Raw genomic sequence first — 16,555 nt, forward strand, 5'->3', positions numbered from 1 at the left:
TGTGGAGGGTATTAAAGTGAGGGACACCCCAAAAATGTCCCCCGCTGCGTGCATGGGTTTGTTTGTGTGTATGAGTGTGACAGCAGGGAGCAGCTCAGCGCAGGACGCGGCACGCAGCAAGGGGCCATTAGACATGGTGGGGTGACCCACTTAAAAGGCTACACACACACTCAAAGCATGAAACTTTCCTTTTTAGCAGCCAATGTGCCATGATAACCATAAAGCTGTGATTCTTAAGCGTCGGGTTTAGACCCGGCCTTAGTCACATAGTTTTCACAGTGTCAGATTTGGTGGCCAAGTGTTGGTCCAGTCAACCTAAAAAAACATGCAGAAATCTAACAAAGTCTTTTCTTCTGGTGAAGCACATTCTTCTTGCATGATGTTCACACTATTTAAACTCCTTTTCATTATTTCTTGGATTCCTGCCAAAGTGTTATGATACCAGCAACATGATTTCAAATGAATGTAGTTGGATTTTGCACAAAAAGTTCTTTATTGTAATCAGTAGAGAATTGACCAATCCATGGGCAAAAATGGTTTGGTTTTTACTGTAATTAGTTAGTAATTGGTTTATACTGAAGGATTTCTCGCTAAATATTCAAATCCAACAAACAAACATGACATTGTAGATTGTTTCCGTGTTTGAATTCCAGGGGTGTCAAACTCAAATACAGAGTGGGCCAAAATTTTAAACTGAACAAAGCCGCGGGCCAAGTTTGAACAAATTAACCTTTTTGATAGGGACCCAAACAAGTTTTGCTTTAAATATTAAACAAGCAAGGCTTATATAATTGTATAGTGACATGCACAATCGAGTTTCAAATAATAATAATAATTAAAAAATATCAATGGCATATCAAATACAATTGAAATAAAAATGTAATGCCTCTTTTCTATTTGCAGCCTTCAGAGGTAAATATCAACATTAACTTTTTACACAAGCTAATACATTTGAAAATAAAATAATGAATTAACCAACCATGCAGGACTTTAAACTGCTCAGTTTGCAACACACTGATCTAATCTGATGTGCCCAAGCCAGATACCTGCCATCTTTTCTTGGATGCTAGTTCATTAATGTCTGGGCTAAGGCTTTGAGCTGAGGCATCCCTCATTATCGAACAAAGGTGTTCATCAGTCATTATATCTCGTATTCCACAGTCTTGGGGTCGTGCCTTACAGGCACTGCTTTTAACGTTCCCTACGAGCTGACGTCACGTCCGCTTTTCATCCCTTCTAACAACGTGCCCGTCCAGTCACAAGATATGAGCGGCTCCTGTATGCGCACACACGTAAATGCAAAGCATATTTCATCAACAGCGATACAGTTTACACTGAGAGTGGCCGTATAAGCAACTTTAACATTGTTAGAAATATACGCCACACTGTGAATCCACACCAAACAAGGATGACAAACACATTTTGGGAGAACATCCGCACAGTAACACAACATGTACACAACAGAACAAATACCCAGAACCCTTTGCAGCACTAACTCTTCCGGGACGCTACAATATACACCCCCACTACCTCCAAACTCCCCCTCTTACATACACACACACACCTTGTAGCGTCCCGGAAGAGTTAGTGCTGCAAAGGGTTCTGTGTATTTGTTCTGTTGTGTTTATGTTGTGTTACTGTGCGGATGTTCTCCCGAAATGTGTTTGTCATTCTTGTTTGGTGTGGATTCACAGTGTGGCGTATATTTCTAACAATATTAAAGGTTTTTATACTGGCACTCTCAGTGTAAACTGTATTGCTGAAGATCAAGTATGCGTTGCATTCACTTCTGTGTGCATGCCAAAGCCACACATATTATGTGACTGAGCCAGCACTCGTTGGACTGGACGAAAAGGGGACATAACAATTCTCAGGAGGGGCACTGAAATTTGGGAGTCTCCCGGGAGGTTTGGCAAGTATGAGAATTAGGTGTAAATAATCGGCGGGCCAGCTGTAGTGTTAATTTGATATCACCTCACGGGCAAAGTGAAATTACACGGCGGGCCAAATTTGGCCCGTGGGCCAGAGTTTGACACCCATGGACTATGACAAGGTAATGGATAGTATGTTTTAGATCAGTGTTACTCAACCATAGGGCCGTGGCCCAACAACGGGCCAAAAAAATATGTTTTTCAGCTGTGGTCCTTATGGGCCGCGGCGATACTCAGTTGTAATACACTTTTCCACCACTTGTGGCAGTAATGACTATATTAAACAAACAGAAGAAGTCTGGGGCTAAAGTTTTTTAAGCGCAAAAATTATGACTAAAGTGGTGACGCTGTATTTTCATTTGCACTTACATTTAAATTAATTTAGATTTGTTTTTATATATTTGTATTTGATTATTTGTCATCAGTTTTTATAAGTCTCTTCTTTTGCAGTATATTTGATGAGTATTTATTTATTTATAATCCGGCTGGTTTAAGCCTTGATAATAATCTTTCTAAATAATACATACAGTATTTTCAAATCATTTGACAAGGTTTATCCTATTAAACTGTAAGTTGGTTAGATGTTAACATTTATTACGATTAAAATCAACGATAAAACAATTAATTCAGTGTTGATATTTGAGAGGGCCCAGGCCTCTCTCTAGTAGAAAAGTTGGGTCTCAATGTCAGAAAGGTTAAGAATCCCTGTATTAGGTGTCAAACTCAAGGCCTGCCACATTATTTAATGTGACCTGACATATGAGTTTATGTGGCCTGCCACATCTTGATTTAATGTGGTTTGTCACATCATCTATATGTCTTGCGAAAGGCTAGAAATAGTTCAACTCTTTCTGGCGAAATTAATTTTTTTCTTTCTATCGACAGAAAAATGTACTCCATGCAATTATGACAGAACAATCTCAGAACAGACCATACATGGACCTTGATTCAAAAGCGACTTGGATGATTTAGAATTGGGTTTTGAAACATAGTGTGTGCCCATCTTTAGGAAGGAGGAAAGCCAGGCCAGTGACATTTATGTTGCCATGAATTGCTTCAATTGAGAATGAGATTCAGATTTGTTATAGTTTAGATTTTAGAATTAAGAATATTATTTATCATTGGATACCTACAATCGGGCATGGTAAAAATTGCTGTAAACAAAATAGTTTTAGTTACTTTCCAAAAAAAGTAACAGACTGAGTAACATAATAAGTACTTTATAAATAAATTAGTTGCCAGGAAAAGTTATTATTTAAAACAAAAACCTCCAAGTATCTGCCTTGGGGGCATGGAACGTTTTGAAGGGGAGAAAACGAGAAAACATGTGGGAGAAGTGTGTTCACAGTTTCAATTTCAATTTCAATTCTTCATTTAAATTAGGGTCCGCACATATTAATGAACATATATGTATTATGTAAATACATCAGGTTTTAGCCAAAGGCTTATTTCTGCCTGTGGTCCCCAAACAGGTTGGTGTATACAATCATACAATAACATTCACAATAACATTCACACAAAATAGAGAAAAGTCAAGATCATCACCACATACTCCGTAACATTCAGGTAAAACAGGCAAATTACTTTAAAACTAAGAAAACAATAAAATAACAAAATAAAATAAAACGGAGGGATGTAAATGTATTGCATTGCAATTAGCCTGAATAAAGTGCCAAGACTAATTTCTCACAGCCCGTATAATGAGCCAGAGGGAAAGCGTCCGGTGGGGCTGCACACCGTGGGAAATATAAGAAGCTACTTGATAAACCATCACCCGGAAACGACATTTAGAGCCAGAAAAACTAAATATACATTTTTGAGATATTTACATGATTAAAAGTTCAATTGTCAGTTAACTTTACAGAGTAACAGCATTTTACGAACTGATATCAAAATGCCCACTGTAGACAACACTGAGAAAAACAGACTATCCTTAAACCTCAGTAAAACAAAAATAATGTGATTTGGTAACAGTAGAAGAGAAAGTCAAACACAAATACAAATAGACAAAGTAGATATTGAAAGGGTAAGCAAAAACACACATATTGGTGTAATATTAGATTATAAATGATCTGGAAATGTCATAAAAATATACAACATAAAGCACTTCAATATGAATAAAGCAAAACATGTTCTGGACCAAAAATCACTTCATATCTGAGTTATTGTGTAGAAATATGGGGAAACAACTACAAATGTGCGCTTCATTCACTAACGGTGTTACAAAAAAATCAATTAGAATAATACATAATGTTGGATATAGAGAACATACAATCCCCAAAAAATAATTAAATTACTTAGTGCATTTGCAAACAGCTAAAATTATGTGGAAAGCAAACTATACCTGCTACCCAAGAATGTACAACAATTCTTCTTAACAAAAGAGCAAAAATATTACCTTGGAGGAAAATTAAATTTAAAAACATTTTGTTTGCTCGTACAACACTTAAACACTTGTATCAGCAGACCACTCGATGATGTAAACATAGGGACACATGGTAGTGATCACGGCACCGATATCAATAGTTTGTCTGCGTTAGCGCTTAAAATAACAATATGACTAATACTTGGTTAATATTCAAGTCACAAAATGTAAATGGAGTATTGCTGGTGGTTTTTGAATGGTTTTTTATTGGATTTTATGGGCAAAATAGTGGCGCTCCCATTGGCTCCACTGTTAGCAGACTTCTATTTACGTTTATTTACAAGTTAGAATGTATTAAAAGTTCCCTTTTAAGAGCTTTAGCATATCTGTATGTGGAATGACATTTTTGAATGAATTAAGCAAGGAAATCAAACAAAAAACTAATATGATCCACTTTTAGAAACCCTTCAAACTACAAGTGTTCACAAAGTACGAAAAAGAAGAATTATGATAAACATCTCAAACCTTTAAAAGAATAAAAGTAAAAACATGACATAATATCATTCATCTCCTGGGTGAACCCTAAACTGCTTAACTATGTACGTTTGTATTTATGACAACTTTAATTATTGTGTATATGTTCATACGTCTAATATGTATTTATGTACTCAATATTTGTTTACTGACTTGTGGTATATTTATTTATTGTCTTATTTATTTCTCACTGTTCTGTTACAAACAGAGAACAAAGGAATGGGGTTGGGGTTCGGGATAAAACTGCTATTATATGAAAAGGGCAGTGGTGTGCCGTCAGGGCCAGCAAGGCCTTCTCTGCTGGCCTAACATAACCAGAAATCATGATCATAATTAAAAATAAAATTATTTTTTTATTTACTTTCCTTAAATATCTAAAAGTATTCATATTCTCTTCATGACATATTATGCTCCTTCCAGTGTTGTTGTTTTTAGGATAGAATTTGTATCCGATTAGGAATTCAGCTAGTTTATGTCGCCATGCTTTACGAAATCGCCCGGGGCCTTCAGAATCAACTATACAGGTGTCTACAACAATGGACACAAACAGGTGATAGACAATTGCGATAGTCAATCAGATCACAAGTTGTTGTCAGTAATGCCTTCTCGCTGGCCTAAGGTTGAACGTGACATTTACGCGTCCTGTGATTGAATACTCACCAGGATCGTTAGCGGATGAATTTGAGGACACACACAGTTGATAGACAGTTGCGATAGCCAATTAGATCACAAGTTGTTGACAGAAGCCTCTCTAGGTAGCCTGATGTTAACGAGACTATGATTGGATACTCACTTGTCATTCCAAAGTGAGTATCCAATCACAAGTTAGCAATTTTGGAGGAAGTGGCAAGTGTTGACCCACAAAGAAGGAGAACAAAACGTTGACTAGGTGGCAGATATACATTTGCAAAGCCATTTTCAAGAAGGATATTTAAAGAGAAACTACATCTTGTGAGACAATGTCAGCGATGAAATGGGAAAATGCCCGCCATTTCCAGTCGAATCAACCGACTATGAGGGGCTGTACGGCGCGGATGTGTGCTACAAATTGTGAGTTCAAATATGTTATTTCTTTATTTTTTCACGTTTAATATGTTTTTTTTGCAATTTTAATTAAGATATGTTTTCATTGCTGATGCGGATTTATAGATTTTTTAAATGCGCCAGAAAATAATCCGTTTTGTACACTGTTGGTGGTGATTCAATTCCAAGTAGTGTGTAAATGTGTTCCTGTATAGTATTTATCCAGCATTGGTCATGTGGGGACATAAATAATGGTATTTTGAGAGGTAATCATTGAAGTCGGACATCACTGAAGGCCTAGGTGGGAAACTTGCGGCCTGCCACTGGAAAAGGGGTAGGATAAATAAGCTCAGCTTCTTCCTACTCCTTTTCGGACATGCTGTAATGAAACAACTGGAAATATGTGATGCATTGCCATATAATTGTATGTTCGAAATAAACTGAAGCTGAAACTAATATCGTGACAACATCGTACAGTGAGATTTTAATAACGTTACTTTCCTCGTATTTACTGATACTACCTCTGTTATCTACACCACGCTACTTTACTTTAGTGTTCTGACTGGGGCAATGCTGACACACCAACAGTGGTTTTTATATTATCCCCTATAGACTCTTATTAATTTATTTGTTAATTACCCGTTAATAACTGCTTACTTTCTGCTTTGCTTCCATCAACACTTCTTAAACTTCACTAATCACCTTTTTCTTGGTGTTGTTTTAATCTAGTTTAGCGGTTAGCTTAGCTATTAGCATGCCTACTCTTGGCTTACTCTTGGTTTGTTACATGTTTAGCCTCCTCCTCCAGCGATAATGATAATTGATAATGAAACTTAAGAAACTAGGAATTGCAGTTTATTTACCGTAATGGAGGTGATTAGGGATGGGAATCAAAAACTGGTTCTTTTGCCAAACCGGTTCTCAGTTTATCAATTCTTTGGAATCGCTCACCATGTTTTTAATACGATTCCCTTAATGATTCTTGCAGGGGAATGACGTCATTACGCAACGTTCATAATGACGTCAGGCGGCGCCTGGACTGAAGAAGCGCTCCAAAGTTTGCCGACATTTTACAAGAAAAGATTGCAACAGCGCTACTTAGAATAATTGCTATTTCATCAAGATGAGGACATACGAGCAATATACTAAAACATTTGAATATGCAGCATGCAATAATTATAAATAAAGGTTGTGTTTTTGAACCGTGCCGATCGCATCCTCCCAGTAGCAGTCATTTGGCGTAATTACTATAGGTACTCACAAAACACTGGCCATCATATTAACGCTACTACCTGTTAAATTAAAATGAATGCCTTCTCATTCAGATGAGCAAGACGAGACCTATTCTGACTGGTTTGGAGGCGGGCAGTAATAGCTCCAGTTCACAACTGCCGTTAGCTTTCACCGCAGCAGGGAAGCGTACACTAACGCCAGGAATAACTAATGTCATTAAGCAGTGACTATAGCAAATTCCGGCCAATATGCCAATACTTTTTTCCTACGCTTTGAACCCTGCGGCCTATAAAGTGGAGCGGCTAATTTATGGATTTTTCTTCGCTGACGATGAAAATGCAAATAGTAAAAAAACAAAACAAAGCAGATGCTCTGAATAGGTGTGTTATTGTATGTGCTATGGCGCCATCTTTTGAATGAGTTTGCTCACTGCAGGTGCTGCAGTGCCCTTCTGTGTAGACTGGCTTTCAATTGGAAGTAGAAGTCTTGTGCTGTCTTCTAGCCGTTCAAAGCGTTTTTACTCGTATGGATTCTTTATGCATCATGCCAAGCAACTTTTGTAAATTTTACAAAAGAAGGCTTAAAATATCTTGCGTTGCATGTCATGAGCCTATGTCACATATCAGTGTTACCTTGTAAATCTAAACAAACCTTTGCACAATATTATTTTTTTATAGTTTCACCAGTATATGTTCTAAGTAGATGACAAACATTGCTTAAAGTTTTGAAAATGTTACTAAATATTACATTCTTGTGTAATTTCCACAAAAATTGTTAAATTCTACACGTGAATATACATCCATCCATCCATTTTCTACGGCTTGTCCTTTATGGGGTCGCAGGGATTTCTGGAGCCTATCACAGCTGCACATGGGCGGAAGGTGGGGTACACCCTGGACAAGTCGCCACCTCATCGCAGGACCAACACAGATAGACAGACAACATTCACACTCACATTCACACACTAAGGCCAATTTAGTGTTGCCAATCAACCTATCCCAAGGTGCATGTCTTTGGAGGTGGGAGGAAGCCGGAGTACCTGGAAGAAACCCACACAGTCACGGGGAGAACATGCAAACTCCACACAAAAAGATCCCGCGCCCAGGATCGAACCCAGGACCTTCGTATTGTGAGGCACACGCACTAACCCCTACACAAGAATATTTATTTCTTATATCTATTTTTTTTTTTAAAGTTATTTTTCTATCCTATGTGCCTTCTAAGACGTCGCTGTTGGCTTTTTAAGGTAATGTTAGCTCTAAACTAAACACAATTGATACTAATCCACCCTTTTTTAAAACTTTTTTTTCTAAATAAGAATCGATAAGGAACAGAATCGGTAAGCAGAATCAAAAGTGGAATTGTAACCGGAAAAATCGAATCCATTCCCATTCCTAAGAGTGGCTGTATATGGAGATGCATAATTATCTGCTGGCCGCTTGTCATCCGGGGGACTAAGGCCCCTTCTACACTAAGGTTATCCAGGATAAATCCCACCTAACCTTATCCTTGTCCACACACACACAATGGTCGTTTAAGACCCCCTCGCCCCCTCCGTCAGCCGGCGCAACGCGACCGAGTACGCATGCGCGGAAAATGCGCACGTCATAGTCACCTCCAGTGTTGCTTTGTGTGCAAGTTCTTAAATGTGACTTATCTGAACAATATCCAGTGTTGTGGTATTTCAATTAACTGGAATCCAGTGTGCTGCAGGGCCCTATTGTAGTGAATCACACCAGAGCCGTCATAAATTAATCAACTCTTTAATAAACACATGAAAGTAAACAATGTGACAAAGAACATTTTACATCAATCAATCTCGAGATCTAGATATCTGGTCAGGACACTCCTCACTCTTTTGCCTTCACCTTCATTGTCCATTCCTTTTTGGTGACTTTATATACTCTGGACCTAGACGTTGAGTCCACGACATACATGGCGGACAATAACTGATACAGTCTGCTTTGCCAGTCCAAAATGTTACACCTACACAGTGGCCTAGTGGTTAGAGTGTCCGCCCTGGTTGTGAGTTCAAACCCCGGCCTAGTCATACCAAAGACTATAAAAATGGGACCCATTGCAACCCCTGCTTGGCACTCGGCATAGAGGGTTGGAATTGGGGGTTAAATCACCAAAAATTATTCCCGGGCGCGGCACCGCTGCTGCCCACAGCTCCCCACTGCTCCCCTCACCTCCCAGGGTGTGATAAAGGGGATGGGTCAAATGCAGAGGACAAATGTCACCACATCTAGTGTGTGTGTGACAATCATTGGTACTTTAACTTTAACTTTAAAAGCATTCACAGTTTTCCGTAGTCTTCCCTCGACGGCCAGGTAATACAAAGCACACGCTCCCTTTTTTATCACATCCACGGGAGCTCGCATTCTCGTTGACTCTCTTTTGACAAATGGACTAAGTTTTTCGGTGAGTAGAATCACAGCTGACCCGGACATTGGAAAGTTATCTTGCCGTCTGAGAAGTGTTGTATCCCCAATAGCTGCAATCACTTTCTCACAATACGAAGGTCCTGAGTAGTCCTGGGTTCAATCCCGGGCTCGGGATCTTTCTGTGTGGAGTTTGCATGTTCTCCCCGTGACTGCGTGGGTTCCCTCCGGGTACTCCGGCTTCCTCCCACCTCCAAAGACATGCACCTGGGAATAGGTTGATTGGCAACACTAAATTGGCCCTAGTGTGTGAATGTGAGTGTGAATGTTGTCTGTCTATCTGTGTTGGCCCTGTGATGAGGTGGCGACTTGTCCAGGGTGTACCCCGCTTTCCGCCCGATTGTAGCTGAGATAGGCTCCAGCACCCCCCGCGACCCCGAATGGAATAGGCGGTAGAAAATGGATGGATGGCACTTTCTCTTAAGGTATTCATGTGTGAATTCCACAAGCGTCTGTACAGACGGAAGGAGAAACACGGGCATGTCTGGATGATTCGCCTTCATATTTCCAGGGGTTAGCTCCGAGTTACGAAACCGCTTTATTATGAAGCTGGCTGTGGCGCGTTCTTTCTGACGTCACTTTCTGTGTCTGAAGTCACTATCTCTCCGATCTCAGTTTGTAAACGATCAATGAGTCCATACAAAGCTAAGAGCCAGAGATTCAAGAAATACACGGCGCACTTACCCGTGTAAAAAATAGTTCAAGGAGGGGGACATTAAAAATGATAGTTTAGTGAGCTGAAACCGGGCTTAGGCTAAATAATTATTTGTTTAAGGGGTTATCCAGCTTTGCGTAGACATAGCCTAAAAGTAACTAATGTCAGGCAGACGGGATCATAGTTTGTGGTCGGCATTAAAATACATAAATCGACAATGGTCTATCACATTCTTTTTCACAAAAATCAGATAATAATGATTGACCGCCGATCGATCGGCACATCCCCAGTAAGTAACTCACTTAATCACTTTATTGCTTTGGCAAAGTTTTGGGGCACTTCTGATAAAGGCTGAAAAGTTGCTAAAATAAAAAATATGTTCCAGGTTTGCAAATGCATACATAATACATTTCTCAGCTCCTTGTTTATAGCATCAGTCCATCAAATTTGGCGTTCTTAGTACGAGGCATATTTGCCCGGATTGCGGCAGTTTTAATTATCTTTTCGAACAAGTTAAATGAACATCAGGTTCCCAAGCAACTCCACAACAATGCTGCGCCATGTTTTTTTCTCTCTCAGATAATTACTATTTGGCTGCACAGCTTTACTTCCTCACAGCAGACAGATTGTTGAGTTGGTGAGTTGGCCTGCAGTTCTAAAACTCTCCGCCTTTCATTATTCTTATCTCCCCATATCTCTCTCTCTCTCTCCTACCCCCACCACGACACACACACACACACACACACACACACACACACACACACACACACACACACACACACACACACACACACACACACACACACACACACACACGCGCGCGCATATACTGCCAGAGGGATTTGCAGCAGCTAGGCGGCAAGCGCATGTGTGTGTGTGTGTGTGTGTGTGTGTGGTGTATGCGCGCAGCAGGGAGTTGCCAATTACAGCAGTGATTAAAACCCAGCAGTGTGGAAAGAGAGGGTGAGAGAATGGGAGTGAGAGACTGGTGGAAAGAACAAGGAGAGAAACATATGTAGTGACAGATAGAGATACAATACACTGTGTTTCTCCACATGCAGCCTTCTCCATAATAGCGACAGAATAGTGCTTGTTATGATATTTGTGGACAGCCAGAGGAAAACATGTCAGGAAATGGGATTTGGCAATTTTTGGTGTGACTCCTGAGTGCAATCTGTGCAAATGTGAGTGCATTTATGTCTAAAAAAAGGCCATCATCATTATAGAAAGTAGGATGATACCACATAATCATAACCGAAGTGCATTTCCTCGGAGAGTAAATCCAAGGTGACAAAGTTTTGCTACATTATGTTTTGTAGGTTTTTTTTTTAAAACAGTTTAAGTCAGTGTCATTAGTCTCACCGGTAACAAATAAATCAAGAAACATAAATTATTATTGGTAATTGTTCATTCATTTTGAGTTATCGATTACCTTCCTCACACTGGGGGCAGTGATTTCAGAAGACTATAAAGACAATTTTCCATTGGGCCGTGGACCAAACAGCGATTTTAAGTGTACAGCAGCACCATGAGTGAGGAGTGTAGCTCCTTATCGCCATATATAATGTAGTGGAGTTTTACTGTTTTAATAAAGTTTTTGTAGACATGTCATTAATGATTGCGTGAGCTTGTAAAAGATCTGTATGAATAAGTATTAATTTACTTTTGGCATCCATGATTTAGCTTTTTAGGAACCTTTGTTGCTGGTGTGGATTGTATTCTCTATTCTGAGTCTAATGTACTCTTCCTAGTTGTTTACTATTTACTGTAACATAATTTACATTAAAAAAAATGTACAAAGCATGTACCTTTTCTTCTTGTTTCACAGTTAGCATGGCTTATTAGCCTCTTCTCTGTGTGTCCACAGTAGTTGCACACTTAAGATCCGTTCGTATTACTTTATGTAATACACTAAAATAAACTATATTTGGACGGGTTTTCATTGATTCAGAATCGCAGAAAGCAATTAATTCACGTCCGATTCACTGTTCTTGTGTATTACGATTAGGAATTGATATGGTATTTTCAAAAATGTTTTTTTGGGGCAACATTTTAAAATGTTTACTCATCTTACCTATTATTACCTATAATTACCTCTTATCTCGACTGCTCAGTGGCCTTGTGGTAAGAGCGTTCGCCCTGAGATCAGTAGGTCGTGAGTTCAAACCCCGGACGAGTCATACAGAGTCATAAAACTATAAAAATGCTTGGCACTCAGCATCAAGGGTTGGAATTGTGGGTTAAATCACCAAAATGATTCCCGAGCGTGGGCACCGCTGCTTCTCACTGCTTCTCTCACCTCCCAGGGGGTGGAACAAGGTGAGGGATGGAACAAGTTAAAGTTAAAGTTAAAGTACCGGTACCAATGATTGTAACACACACACTAGGTGTGGTGAAATGTGTCCTCTGCATTTGACCCATTCCCTTGATCACCCCCTGGGAGGTGAGGGGAGCAGTGGGCAGCAGTGGTGCCGTGCCCAGGAATCATTTTTGGTGATTTAACCCCCAATTCCATCCCTTGATGCTGAGTGACAAGCAGGGTCCCATTTTTATAGTCTTTGGTATGACTCGGCCGGGGTTTGAACTCACAACCTACCGATCTCAGGGCGGACACTCTAACCACTAGGCCACTGAGTAGGTCAAGGGAATAGGTCAAGTGTGTGTGACTATCAGTTGTACTTTAACTTTTAATTTTACCTGCTGTGTTCACAGTTTGTCAGGTAACGACCTCTGTAGTGTAGTCTTCCAGCAAGTGGGTCCAGTCAGGTGTGTTGATAACAATAGCTGGTTAGTTTTAGATGTCCCTAATATTTCAACATGGAGGAGAACGAATTACAGTCAACCCCCATCATTGCTTTAGGCAAATGTTTGGGTTCACCTCTGTAGTGTATTATTACAGCAAGACCGGCCAGTCAGGCATGCTGGTAATCGACATATCGATATATCAATTCATATTCCTTAGATTCAACTACATCAATCCGTGCTCTGCAAGTTCACTTTCTCGAAGTCAGGTATCGATCTAACATCGTTTTAAAAGGAAATCGGTCTATTTTATTGATACTAGAAAAAGGAAACCATTGGATTTAAGAACGGCAGACTTTATATGAAGTTTAACACTTTTAATGATAAGAACGTTAAATGTTATTCAAATCTGTCTGCCGATATAATCGGCCGATAAATGCTTTAAAATGTAATATCGGAAATTATCGGTATCGTTGTTTTTTTTATCGGTATCGTTTTTTTAATTTTATTTTTTTAAATTTTTTTAAATCAACATAAAAAACACAAGATACACTTACAATTAGTGCACCAACCCAAAAAACCTCCCTTCCCCATTTACACTCATTCACACAAAAGGGATGTTTCTTTCTGTTATTAATATTCTGGTTCCTACATTATATATCAATATATATCAATACAGTCTGCAAGGGATACAGTCTGTAAGCACACATGGTTGTGCGTGCTGCTGGTCCACTAATAGTACTAACCTTTAACAGTTCATTTTACTCATTTTCATTAACTACTAGTTTCTATGTAACTGTTTTTATATGGTTTTACTTTCTTTTTTATTCAAGAAAATGTTTTTGATTTATTTATCTTATTTTATTTTATTAATATTTTAAAAAAAGACCTTATCTTCACCATACCTGGTTGTCCAAATCAGGCATAATAATGTGTTAATTCCAAGACTGTACATATCAGTATCGATTGATATCGGTATCGGTAATTAAAGAGTTGGACAATATCGGAATATCGGATATCGGCAAAAAGCCATTATCGGACATCCATGGTCACAACAAATGCAAACGGGACAAGACAATATCATTAAGTACAACACAACAACTTTCAGCTGCAGCACGATTGCAAAAGCCAAAACAAATACAAACGCCACAACACAATGGGCCAGTGTGGCTCGATTGGTAGAGTGGTCGTGCCAGCAACTTGAGGGTTCCAGGTTTGATCCCCGCTTCCGCCATCCTAGTCATTGCACTTTGCCCACCTGCTGCTAGTTCCGTCTCAGTGTTGTTGTGTTTTGGCTTATTGTTGTTTTGTTATGGCTTCATTTGTTGTGATTTTTCTCTGCTATCGTAGCTCTTTAATAAAATGAGAGTAGTAGCAGGTCTTGCACTTAATTTTTTAGATACATTTTTTTTTAATTATTATTATTTCTATGTCGAAAAACAACAGCAAAAGTAGCAGGTAATTCTAATGTTAAAATGTTGGTTACTGTACTTTTGGTAAACATTTTTTGAATATTGAAAATTAGAGCAGAATGTGTTTCTTCTTGTTAATTCAAACTAAAGTGGATGCACTTTATTCAAACAAGATGTGATTGTATTGGTCATTAGTTGTTGTTTACTTGCTTGTTTGTATCCATAATTCATTTATACATAATACCCTTACAAGAAATAACTGTTACGGCGGGGTCGCATGTTATGCACTGGTCGTTTCCCCAAAATACAGACGGAACTCCGGAGGCAGTGTACAGGTAGGAACATTTTTTATTTTCCATAACTCAGTCAGGAATACACAAAATGCAGGAAAGCATGCCGATAGCGCAGACGCCATGGCAAAGCTTAGAACAGGAATCAAAAAGGTATACAAACGTAACTGTTGCGTGAAGCAAACAAGACAGCCAGACTGAATTTGGCGAAAAGCAGAAATAAATAGCTCTCTGATTAGTGCCCGGGAGCAGGTGAGCATCCCAAACACTAATCAGAGGCAGGTGAAAATAATCAGCACCTATGGCAACCAAGAAAACACAAACCCAGGGGTGCTGAAACAGAACTAAGGGAGTCTTTAACTAAACAAAACACAATGGGGAGAACAACCATCAATGATATTGTTGTCTGTGAGTTTTGAATCCAGCTGACCATCGTCATAATGACACACTGTCACATTCAGTTCAAGTGCTGTTATACGCACGGGCAGATGGTAATCAGTTTCGACTAATCAGAAATAAGTAACCAACACCACACAAAAGTTTGTAACACAACCATATTTCCTCCTATAGTCCCCAAAGTCACACACTCTTATAGGAGTTAGTGTCAGTTTGAAGTGAACACGACTTAAAACACAAGCACCACTATGGCACACTTCATCAACCCAACTGCCCTCTAAGCATCCAGTAATCCACAGGCAATTATTAATCCACTCAAAAAAGTGAAACATTTAAATAATCACTGGGTCTTTTTATTTATATCATACACACACGACACAGACACATTCTTCAGTGGCTGTCAACACTGGCTTCTGATTCGTCACTCAAATAGGTCCATGTGCAACATAAACGAATAAGAATTCCTGTTGTTAAAAAATACACACCCACCTAATATGCGATTTGATTGTCATATCATGTTAAAGGTATGTGAATGAACACGAACACCATACATTAAAAATATGATTTTATTATTTATGATTTTATTACTAAATCCATCCATCCATCCATTTTCTACCGCTTGTCCCTTTTGGGGTCACGGGGGGTGCTGGAGCCTATCTCAGCTGCATTCGGGCGGAAGGCAGGGTACACCCTGGACAAGTCGCCACCTCATCGCAGGGCCAACACAAATAGACAGACAACATTCACACTCACATTCACACACTAGGGCCAATTTAGTGTTGCCAATCAACCTATCCCCAGGTGCATGTCTTCGGAGGTGGGAGGAAGCCGGAGTACCCGGAGGGAACCCACGCAGTCACGGGGAGAACATGCAAACTCCACACAGAAAGATCCAATATTTTAAATGTAATCTTAGGGCGAAGCGGTAGAAAATGGATGGATGGAAATACTGAGTGTGACTGTAATGAATAGAAACACAGTGATGGATCGATGTGGTCTTTACAAGACGATGACATAACAACTGCATTCATAATTGCACATGCCCATATAGTGGACTTGTTTAAGACCTAAAAAGCAGGTGTTGATAAAATCCTCCCCTGCTGTAAGATGTTATATCATGATGTTGCTGGTGCACTGCTTCTTGTGCTAGTAAAAATGCTGATAAAAATGCATTTCTTCACATGTTTATTTACACAAATTACATAGCGTACCAAAACGAGTACCAATGAATACCTGTATTAATAAGGAATATTGATATTGAAATCGGTGTCGATAAAATCCTAACGAGATACGTCTCGAGTCCTGGAACATTTATGCCAATTTCAAGGAGTTTGTGCAACCGTTGTCAACATTCATTATTTCATGTAGTGGATTTAGGAAGAGGGCAAGAATTTTAGCTTTTGGTAGTGGACATTATATTTTAATCACTTCTAAAACATCATCTTTTCACCACTGACTGTTTTCTGCTCCTTACTTTCGCACCTGTTTTGGGCAAATAGATTTGCTGTTTGTCACCTTTCAATTATGTAT

At 39.2% G+C, this 16,555-nt stretch overlaps 1 long non-coding RNA gene across 1 annotated transcript in view; it reads right to left on the bottom strand.

Moving 5' to 3' along the window:
- LOC133597504 (uncharacterized) overlaps positions 1 to 16,555 on the bottom strand; it is a 53,427-nt gene that overhangs the window by 15,051 nt on the left and 21,821 nt on the right. The gene's annotated exons all lie outside the window — the stretch shown is intronic.

The sequence above is a fragment of the Nerophis lumbriciformis genome, linkage group LG04 (assembly GCF_033978685.3).
Source record: "Nerophis lumbriciformis linkage group LG04, RoL_Nlum_v2.1, whole genome shotgun sequence".
In the NCBI taxonomy this organism is placed as follows: domain Eukaryota; kingdom Metazoa; phylum Chordata; class Actinopteri; order Syngnathiformes; family Syngnathidae; genus Nerophis; species Nerophis lumbriciformis.